This window comes from Zosterops lateralis (genome assembly GCF_965231275.1).
Source record: "Zosterops lateralis genome assembly, chromosome: 8".
In the NCBI taxonomy this organism is placed as follows: domain Eukaryota; kingdom Metazoa; phylum Chordata; class Aves; order Passeriformes; family Zosteropidae; genus Zosterops; species Zosterops lateralis.
This window is the reverse complement of record NC_139768.1, coordinates 34,142,513-34,152,544: the sequence shown is the minus strand read 5'-3', so window position 1 is coordinate 34,152,544 and position 10,032 is coordinate 34,142,513. Positions and strand designations below refer to the sequence as shown.

Below are 10,032 nucleotides of genomic sequence, written 5' to 3'. Positions count from 1 at the left end.
TTTGAGTCATTGTATAATACCTGAACCGTTCACAGTCAAGTAGGAAATACTATTAAAAAACTAATTGTATATAAGTACACAGAAAATACATGTTTTAGAAATTGGGAGATAACATCTCAGAATAATTGAATGAGGTTGGTGATAAATTTATCTTACAAAAAACATTATCTGTGGTGTACAGATGGTGTTAAATTCTTTTGTAATCAAATTATATTTTTCACCTTTACCTTTGTACAGATTGTTGACAGCATGTTTAATTTTTGATGTTGAGCACCATTTATGTAAACGGACTTGAAAGAATTGCATCTGAAATACTTCATTCCTGAATTTCAGCAGTACGTGTGAACCTACAAGAAAATGAGTCTTGAAATTAAGATAACGACATTTTAGGCATACTTTGCTTGGGTATTTTTACCTTAAACTGCTGAGCTGAAAGCAGTTGTTAAAACAAGCAGGCCTCCTCATCTGTTTTTCAGTGAGGGCCCTTGTGAGACAGTTGCTAGAGTGATACAGATTTTTACAATATTGACAAAAAAAGTATTTGTTAGAATGACTGTAATCTTTCTCTATATTGCTTTGATGTAATAGTGTTTCAGATACTATGTACAGTCTGCATTTATGTTGGAAAGGAAATCAAATCGGTAAAGAATAAAGGGAAAAAGAACCAAGGAAAAGTTTTACAACCTACATCGAGCTTGACCAGTCTCCTGAAGCATACAAATAATCTGAGGAAAAACAGGCACCTCTTACTGACTGTGTGACTTGCTGGACCAAACAGCACAGGGTTCTGTATATGACCCACACTGATGCTGTGGGTTAGCTAACACTTCTTAGTAGTATTCTCAGAAATGTAACTAATTCTAAGGAAGATTGAATAGAGTATCAGTAATGGAGATTTGGAGAAGCAATCTTTTGTTTGTTTTGATTTATGGACAGAGTTCTTGTATTTCATGTCTACATTTCCCACCTTGTGGTCTTGGCACTTCTGAGTTGTTTGTTATGTCCCAGGTACTGGCAAAAGGCTGCTAAAAGTAAGCTTTGGTATCCCACTTGTTTGTACTCCTTAAATCCCCACAGATGCTCTGTAGAAAGAAGTAAATCTTGGACTGCTTTGCTCTGTAGAGAAAGCCCTGCTCCAGCAAGTCCGTAAATGCAATCTGATCTCTGTTCATAGATTTATTTTCCTCCCCTTTGCTATTTTGTCTTATGAGGGCAAATTAATGGTTTGACCCTTACAAAATTATATTCAGCCTGTGAATGAGGCTGGGAGGAAAGATCCAAGTGCATGCATGCGCACTGATCTACAATAACACAGGCTCTCTTGAGGCTCCTTTGCTTTTGCTAGAACAGTGAAAAGACACAAGTCTGTAGTTTCACTGCCACATAGAAACAGTGGCAGTGCTGAGGTTTTGCCAGCTTTCTGTAGCATTGAGGATTGCATGCAGGAAATGGGGCTGCTGCCAGCACTGCTGCATGATGTGCCATGATGAAGACACCCAGAGTTTTATTGACTCACCCTGTGCTTGATGCCTGTGCCCATAGTGCCCAGGCACTGCTGCAGAAGGACTCTTGGAGTGCAGAATGACTTTCCAGTTGTTGCTTTTTCTAGTGTCCTCTGCCTCAGTCTGGAATGCCCTGAGTGTACAATGGAGAAATTGGAATTCTCTCTCTGGTGTGTGGAGGTTTCCACAGATCCAGCTTTTGCAGTTGAGTTCTTTCAGTATCTAATATTAATAAAGCCTAGTCCTTTAACATAACTTCTTTTTCAATGTTTAACTGCTTTGAGGGAGAGGAATGGCTTCCAGTCCATCTTTCTGCTGAGTAATGTGCTGTGTGAATATGTTTGGACTTATGTAACAGTTAACTTTCACTGATAATTTTGTCAGGAATGTGCACAAAGTGTCTTTTTTCTCTTGCTTTTCTGTACTGTTTGTGTACCCAGGTCAGGTTCTTACCTTGAATGCATTTGTTCAGTGCAGTTTATTTTTTAAAATATAAAAGATAAAATAATTAATTTTGAGTGACTTGAGTCTTACAGCCAGCAATAGATTGCAAAATGTGTAGATGGCATAGTCACTACACTTACACTGGTATCTTCCAGAAAGCAGAAGTGGGTCAAGCAGAAATACAGCTGGGACTTGCATATTGCCATGGAGCATGACAATAAAGATGCCATAAATAATGGATACTTCTAGGCAGCTCTTGAAACTGCCAGTGTTTTCCCAACAAGCTTTTCTTTCTGCATACTGGGTTTCATTGATGTATTGCACAAAAGTTGTTATAGTAAAGAGCTCTAATAACAAAATGCATTGCTTTCAAGTAAAACCAATTCCCTTTATTTATTCATCCTCTATATAATCCGCAGCATCACAATACAGAGTATAAACTAGAGCTTTGGAACACACCAACTCTCACCTGACATTGTGTGTTTGGTAGTGTTGTAATTCTGTCTCAGAAAGCTGCTTTTGGTTTTCTAGGTAGCTAATGCCTGAACTTGTCTTGAAAATGTGATCCTGCTTTTGATTTCTTGTATCCTGCTGATTTTAAATTGTCTTTATCAAGTGAATTGTAACTGATTTGAGGATTTGGATCAGGTGCCCCACAGTAGGTGCAAGAATCAGTACCTTTGCAGGTGTGATTCAATAATGTTGCAAGTTGTGGTATGTAGTCAAATATTAGTTCAGCTCTCTTTAAAAGGACAGCAGAATAATCCTGCTGGGTAGATTTGTTTGTTGCATGCTGCAGATTGATATTTATTTGTAGAAATTTCCTGAGCTGTTTTCCAGCCACAGTGATGAATTCCCAATGCCAGATGTTCTGATAGGAAATGGATTCCCAGGTTATTTTCCCCTCAGCCTACTGAGGGACACAAGTGCAAGGATGCTGTTGACTGAGTTGCTGTTCACATTTCATCACAAACAGCTGGGTAGAGAGGAAGAGGAAAAACTGCAAGGAATCCCAGTCTGAAATCTCACTCTGCTTTTCAGCAGATATTTTTCCAGTACTATTTCACTGTATTATTTTGTTGCAACTTTTTTGGTGGTATACAGGATTTGTTTGAGTGTCAGTTGGGGTTTTTTCCCTGTATTGTTTAAATCTTTCTGTTTTTCTGACACAGTGTCATTCAGGTACATTCTGATTTTATCATGCAAGGGGCAGAGACTGCTGGAAAATTGCAACCTTCATTTTTTGGTCCCTTTTTAGCATGGTCAGATGGTAGCCAGCAGATCAGCATCCAAAGAAATAGAAATTGCTACCACATGTGTTGTAGAAATGAGCAGCTGGAGACAAATACCTTGCAGTGCTGGTCTCAGAAACACATCTCACAGACCAACCTGCCTTGCTGTAAAACAGTCCGTTGCATGTGTGCAGAGGACAAGCTAAAGGCAATTGAGGTAGTCTGCATCTCCCATGAAAGACTTCCCTTTTCAGCTTGTCTCCTCAGGCCTTGTTTTATCCAAGTGCTATTCAGATGAGTTAACTACTTCATTAAATACATAACATTAAATGTAACTATTGAAGCATTCGTGTTACAAGTTGTAAAATCTCCGGACAGAGTTTCTGAAAGCAACCAGGGTATTGGTAAATAGAGAAAATGTTGCCTTTGTCAAGTATCCCCTCTGGTATAAGAAGGCCATGTATAATGTGACTAAACAGGTGAACATACCAATTAGCTGCTTACCAATATTGAACCTGATTTTTCTGCCTTAGTGTTCTTCCTGAAATCAAGCTAAGAGCTACTTTTTTTTTTTCTTTTTTTTTCTTTTTTTTTTTTTTCTTTTTTTTTTTCTTTTTTCTTTTTTTTTTTCTTTTTTTTTTCTTTGAGGGGAGGGGTGATGTTTTCATTATAACAAGGAGAGGAAAACTAAGTAACCTGTTAGTACTGGGACACATATGGATGGCAGCACATCTATAAATTCCCAGACCATCCATGGGATACGGTAATATGCTTGTAAGGAATGTGCAGTCTGCATTTGCAGTCTTGTGATTTGGGCATGTAGTGATGGACAGTACAAAAGGGGATTTGTGAGGATCATACAGTGTACAATATTAGTGTCCATGGACAAAAGCAGAATTTTGTAGTGTGACTTGAGTAGCAGTGGGTCAGAATATGTAGGACTCATAAGAGGTGGCTGTGCAGATGATGTTCTGAGCAGCGAATAATTTTGTTGCCTACTTCACCCTTTAAAGAAATGGAAGGTTAATCCACTTTATGTCTTATTTTCAATTAAGACAGTTGAAAAAGAAAAAAAAAAGATTAAACAACGTGGAATTTAAGAACCTATAAAAATTCCCTAAATAGCGCACTGAGTTGGACACCAGATCCCTCTGTGAGCACCGGGTTCTAAAGCAAGCTGTGCCCTTACCTTGTCTGTCAGAGATTGTGCAGGGTGAATGAGAGGATGCAGAGCTCTGCAGAATAGGAACAACCTGTACAAGTGACTGTAAGCAGCGCGCAGGGCAGGGCTAGAGCGCGGCCCATGTGTCTGCACTGGTGCCTCCTTTGCCTGCTCTGTCAGCCCTCGCTTGGTTTAAGTGTAATCTGAGACAGGGCAGAGCCCTGCTCCTGAGGGAGAAGGGGGAGGGAGCCTTTTTTCGCTGAGAAATCTTAGTGTAAAATAGAGGCAGGTTCCTCAAACCCAGAGTGGGATTTTCTGGAGGGAGACTACCCCGCCCTGGAGCTACGAGCAGCAGGGACAGGGGTGGAGAGCTGGGGCAAGGCTTGACCACAGTAACAGAGGCACAGAGCCAGTGCTGCAGCCCTCCGGTGCCACTGAATTTATTTGCTTTCATCTTTACTCTCCTACCTGCGTTGCTGCCTGCGTCTGTGCTCCCGATGGTGGCATCCTCGCTGTTGCAGAGCTGCCGACTAAGGCAGGCTGAGCAGCCTGAGCTGCCGTCAGAGGCCTCATCACCTGAAGTACCCAACCACTCTCTCAGCTCTCTCAGGGCAGCTTAACTCCTGTCTCCGGCATTTTCTGCCTGGCAGGCAAAAATCCTGTGGCCAGGCTGGCGGAAAAGCGGCGAGCTAGCAGAGCACCACCAGGACAGCTTTCTCCAAAGGCACAGCCTCCCCACCAGTCGGACGCTGGGGCAGAGTGGGTTTGCCGATAGCCTGGTTTGCAGCTGCCTCAGTGGTGACCTGGTCAGTCCACTGCAAGGGACACTGGGCACTCGGTATTCAGAAAAACGTGTTAGGAAGCCAGGTGTGCCGGTTGGTTCCCGTGTTTTGTTGCAGGTAATGTTTCCTGGAAGAAGTGGCTGGATATAATGTGTCTGGAGCCTGAGAGTGAAATGAACTGTAAGGTGCGTTCATGATCAGTGGAAGACTGCATTAGTTTCATTCTTCGTGGACGTTTTAGGCACTGGAGAAAACGCTGGGGCTGGATGTTTGAGTTGAGTTGGCACAAAGATTCCTCTGAGAAAGAGCTCCAGATCGTGCTGCTGCTGGAGAAGGTAAAGGCGGAGGGCGCACGGCCCCGTGGGTGGGGTGACGGCTGCCCGCCGGGGAATGCACTGTGCTGCCTAATGCCGCTGTGATCCTCCGACATCAGCAGCTGCTTTTAGTCTTAGATCCTCTGGAAATGTTCACACCCACCTCCCTTCCCGCCCCCCACCCCCCCCAAAAAAAAAAAAAAAAAAAAAAAAAAAAAAAAAAAAAAAAAAAAAAAAAAAAACCACGGTCCTACAAAGTGATCTTTTAAACGTTTTCTAAACTAAAAGTGGACACGATTAAATATCTAAGAAGAAATCAGGCTCAGAAACATTCAAGTTGCTACCCTAAAGATCTAATTATTCACATTAATTTTTACTACGTCATACTGGTGAATATTTATCCATCATTTTCATTTGCTCCCTGCAATTAGTACATGTAGTACATATGCAGTCGGCTTGTGACCTCTGCAGTCTAAAGAGACCAGGCTGCAATGAAGGACCTGGTCTACACAGGAAGTACAGCTGGGGATTATTGAGTGTTTTTAATGCAAGTTTGCCAGGAAAAGTCTTCTGAAATGTGATTGCAGAATACACCCACCAGCATCACAATTGTGGGTGAGATTAAATTTCTGCTCCTGGTACTGACTGCTGCCTCACAGCTCTTCAGTTTTCCCTCGGGGCATTGGTTTTGGTCAGTCAATCCCTTTGCTGTTTGCAGTTGCTGCAGGGGGGCAGCCCTCGGTATGCAGGGTCATTAATCCTGGAGTCTCTTTTACTCTTGGTCCCGTGCAGGTCGTGTCGGTTTGTCCTGCGGAGCACCCCGGAAGGCTGCTCCTGTTTGACCGACCTTTAGCAGAAGGACACAGTACCACAGGACCTCTGTAGCTCTTGCAATTTTCCGTGTGGTTTGCGCATGGTTTATGAGGACTGCTCTCTGGAAGGTACTGTAGGAGTACCGAGTTCTAATTATCGAGCCCAGTGCAGGTAAGCAATACCTGAGCAGGGCAGTCCTTGCTTTGTGGCAGCTCAGGTATCAGCTTTAACGTTTTGATGTGAAGCGCTTTGTGTTTTAACTTTCCCAAGACTAAAGGACAGGAAGCATTAACAATCCAAGCAGGAATACTGTAAACAAAGACCAGGAGATGCTGCAGTGGAGACATTCAGCTGTTCAGCTCCATAGTAACTGCTGGGTACTTGGTGAGGTGCAAGCAAATCTCTTTTCAGTTGGATTTCCAAAGGTTAAGTAGGAATTTTCATAGCTGTCAATTGGAGATGTTTATTTTTACTTTTCCCTGACTGTAGCTCTGCAATCCTCTCTGTCCAGGGATGAATTATATCTTAATTCATATTCATTTACATATCTTAATTCAATTATATCTAGAAGTGTGTTTTACCTCATTTCAAGCAGGACTGGATATTAGATCACAAAAGCTTTTTATTGAAGCTAACTAGCAATTCTTCAAGAAAGAATTAAAAACTGCACTTTTTCTTGAAGCAAAAGAAATTGCCAACTTTTGGAAGGCCTGAGGCATTCTTAATTATATGTTTCAAGACTTTTAACAGGAAAATATCTGATGTCTAACTGTGGTATCCTTGGCCAGCTCAGCCTCTTTATTCTTTTCTTAATATTGTCTTAGCTTAAATCACATAGTTCCTTTTTCCTGTTTCTGCTATTTCCCCTTCTTTCCCAATTATTTGTATCAAATAGCCACTTGCTGATGCAGCCCCGTTTTCTGACTAGAAAATTTCTCTCTTCATCAGTCATTTCTTGGGCACTCTGATAACTTTACTGAACTGATAGCATCTGGTAACTCCAGCTGGAGTTCATCTTCCCTAATCACAAATTAACCTGCTGACCTCTTCACTCAATCCCGGCGAGGTGTTACAAGGAAGAAGAGTGGTTTACTGCTCTCCACCTAAAAACCAGTAACATCTATAGTTACGTTGGGAATGGTTATCTCTTACTATAGTTAAGTTTTATATCACTGATGAAAAGTTACATGTTATTGCTGGTCTCCCGGGAATGATTTAGAGAACTTGACTCCATTGTTTTTTTTACCAGTAACCTCTTTTCTGATGCATAGGATGGCTAGTTGAAAAAAAAAAAAAAGTAAGTTACTTTGGTAAATCAATTAGATTATTTCCCCTGTTGTCCTGTCTCTTGCTGCAGTGATGGCCAAAGGGGTTTCTTACAAGTTAGAATTAGTTAGAACAAGCTTTCACTTGTTTTTGTGAATTCCACTTTTTCAGATAAAGTTGTTGAAGTGATATTTTCATGATTTTACTTGGATTTCTGGAAGCTTAACTGAGAAAAATTATATTTGAGTGTCTTTATTTAGGTAATTTTCTGATTTTAAATTATATGTTCTATGCCTTCTCTTCCAAAAGTCATTGTAATGTCCGTTTTCTGCTCTAGGTTACTTTTCTCCCATTTCTTACATATATTTTGCTCTAGAAAAGCAAATAGCAAGTTACACAACTAAAATGCAAAGGACAATGTTTTCTTGTGCTGTTTTTTTTGTTGTTGTTGTTGTTGGGTTTTTTGTTTGTTTGTTTGTTTTAAGAAATGACAATATTTTTAAATGAAGCTATTGGTATCAGATTTGCTGTCTGTATTTTACATAGAGAGATTTGACTGCATTTTTTATCTGCTCTCATGTAACTGTTTGCAATAATGAGAAATTCAAGCCACTTGAGTTTTTCATGTTTCCTGACTACAGGCTGGGATGTTGGGAACCAAGCAATGTGGTTCTTAGGAAACATTCCCTGCACATGTAGCAATAGCAGTATCTGCAAATTCCAGCAGCATTTGGTGAAATTTAACAAATGCCTGGCTGTAGCAGGTGTCAGAGATGGAAATCACTTAGCCTGCAGTATCTTTATCGTTGGTTGTGGTACAGGGAAAGTGTTGGGAATGAGTTTTCAGACTCACGAGAATAATGAGCCAACGCTTTTGAGGTTTTTCCTTTTAAATCCACAACCAATTTTTTGCTGGGCAACAGATGAGAAGCGAGGGGCATCGGGCACCTCAGCGTTGATTTTGCCAAGTCGCATTTCAGTGAAGAATTATCCGGACCCTGTTGCGTGCTAGGTTTAAAGCCCTCGGCACTCAGAACTCCTCCTCACTGCTCATCTCAAGGAGCCTTCCTGGCTATCGTTTGTCATCAGACAACACCGTGGTCCCACAAATCGCTGTTGCTCTTTATCCCAGCAGTTCAAATGAGATTCGTTCTAAAGAAACAGTCTGAAGCGCTGCACATCCTGACTTTACAGAACAGGCTACACCTTGACTGATACTGGCCACCGGAAGTTTAGTCAAATAAAGGGAAAACTCAGTCCCAAAATCTTGTAGCTAACAACTATTGCCCTGCTGTGTTTATTCCTAGATAAAATTCAAAATGTCTCTCTCGTCCCCTCTGATGGGGATCTTGTGGGCTGCATGCTACACACAGGACTGGGTAGGAGCTTTTATATTCTCCTTGGGAGATGGAGGGGAAGAGAAGGGGACGATCACGGCAATTAACATTTCCCCCAGAGGGTGAAGCAGGGGCCAGTTTTAAAAACTTTTGATCTGATAACTGAGCAAACTGTAGAAATGCCGACATCTCTCTGTGGACCATCTCCCGTGCTTAGCTGAGTTGTTCAGTCAATTGTTCACCAAACGAGGGGCAAAGTGCCCCCTCCCACCTTTCCTGTCCAGCCTGGGGGGATGCATGCAGGGCGCCGCTGGGAGAGGAGCAGGGGGCTCAGCTGAGATTAGCTACAATTACAAATATCCGATTTGAGCGCACTGACCTCCTGAGCCTTTGGAGAGAGAGAGAGGGGTGACAGTCCAGGAGAATGCCTCTCAGTAGCTGCTTGCTTGTTGTCCTTGGTCGTCACCAGCTCGTTTCTGTCATCCCAGCCTACCTTCTCTTGTGACAGGGACATTTTCCACCTGCCTGAACGGCCCGACTCCCTCCTTTGTGATTACTATCGAGTAGAAGAGAAAATATCAAAATGATACATTTTTGCTTAGCCTTTAGAGGCTGAATTTGCTGTCGGTTCAGCATCTCTGTCGCAGAGTTACAAATTATTCACAAGGAAAGCTAAGAAAGCCCAGTCCTTTCCAGTAAGGCTGAAGCTGGGATGGGAATGCAGACTGTGACTTTTCCGTGGTCAGGTAATGTGCTGGTCACCTTTTCCAGTGAGGGCTCTGCTGCAGGCTGAAAATTTATATCTCTTGGGAATTATCCTATTGAAGGGTGACATTGAAAGGACAGTACACTTTTCTGTGAAGTGTCAAGTTTTATACATTTTTGCTGGAGGTATTGAATGAACTGGAATGAGATCAGACAAGGAATTATTTTGTACTCTTGTTTGTGCATTTGTAGAGTAATCTGATAGGCCTAGCTCCTCACTTTTCCTTGTGTGACTCTCCCACAGAACATAAGGAGAAGAGAAGCAGCTAAAACCCGGGCAGATAGTCCCTGAAGCTGCTTTGATACTCAAACAAAACCCCTGTGACAGAAGAAGGATGGAATTGAACCTTGTGAAAATGTTCATCCACACCTTAAGGAGTAAGGAGCAAAAGTTCTGCTGTACTTGTGGCCTGCA

General features: G+C 41.9%; 1 long non-coding RNA gene across 1 annotated transcript; it reads left to right on the top strand.

Moving 5' to 3' along the window:
• The first annotated feature begins 4,951 nt into the window (after positions 1-4,951).
• LOC310911930 lies at positions 4,952-7,369 on the top strand. Its single transcript, XR_014590603.1, has 3 exons — positions 4,952-5,457; positions 6,229-6,420; positions 7,198-7,369. It is a non-coding gene; the product is annotated as an uncharacterized lncRNA (long non-coding RNA).
• Positions 7,370-10,032: the final 2,663 nt, after the last annotated feature.